This window comes from Gossypium hirsutum, chromosome A12 (genome assembly GCF_007990345.1).
Source record: "Gossypium hirsutum isolate 1008001.06 chromosome A12, Gossypium_hirsutum_v2.1, whole genome shotgun sequence".
NCBI lineage: Eukaryota > Viridiplantae > Streptophyta > Magnoliopsida > Malvales > Malvaceae > Gossypium > Gossypium hirsutum.
Genome location: NC_053435.1, coordinates 24,445,229 through 24,446,358, shown reverse-complemented (window position 1 = coordinate 24,446,358; position 1,130 = coordinate 24,445,229).

Here is a 1,130-nt window from a genome sequence, read left to right as displayed (position 1 = left end):
CCAACAAGCATTACATTGAGACTAGTCATATATATATATACATGACATGATACATATCATTCTCTTTCTGTTTTCTTATAAACACATATCATTTATTTCATTATATCAATATTTCATATACCATAGTTTCCATGTATCCCACATATATTTATTTTCCTCCTCCTCTCCATTCCACATCCTTAATGTATATAGCATTCTTGTAAGTACGATTTCACAATTTACTAATAAATGCTCACAACAAATTGTCCACGCGAGTCATAGTCACTTACTTATTTATAATTCGAGCTACAGAGCTCCAAATCAAGATCCATAAATTTCCCCTGAGACTAGACTCACATATCTTTCCACCATAAAATTTTCATAATTTTTGGTTTATCCAATTAGTACAGTTTATTCATTAAAATATCTCCTGTTTCACATTCTGACAGTTCTGACCTCTCTTCACTAAAAATTAATTATCTCACAGTACAGAACTCGGACAATGTTCTTGTTAATTTATCTTGAAAAAGACTCATTATATATTTTAAAAATATAAGTTTAAGCCTTGATTGTTTTTATGCAAATTTTTGTGATTTTCCAAAGTCAGAACAGGGGATCACGTAATCATTCCGAATCAGTCTCACAAAAATATAAATATCTCAAAATATTGAACTTATTTTCTTGCTCTGTTTCTTTTATATGAAAATAGACTCATTAAGCTTTAATTAAATATCTCATTCAGTCTCTGATTCAATTTCTATTATTTTTGGTGATTTTTCAAATTCACATCACTGCTACTGTCCAAAACAGTTTTATTGCTAATTCACTCTTTCACACTTTCTTTGTATTAACCTCATTTTAACATACATATCACAAATCATTTTCACCACATTTCATACATCACAAGTATAGGCCCATGATTACAAGGTCACCATAAAATCATCCTCACATGTAATTTACTTGTTTATAACCTTACCACATCCCGGTCACTTAATGTACACATCATTAACATAACCAAGTTCCTGCACTTATTCATCACAAAACTCACAAAGCAATACGTAGAGAGTCTCCCATTGAACACTTCGGATCAATCCTCGATACTTGGTGGTTTTAGCACATAGCTCCACCCATCATATAGTTCGGCTCTCTTG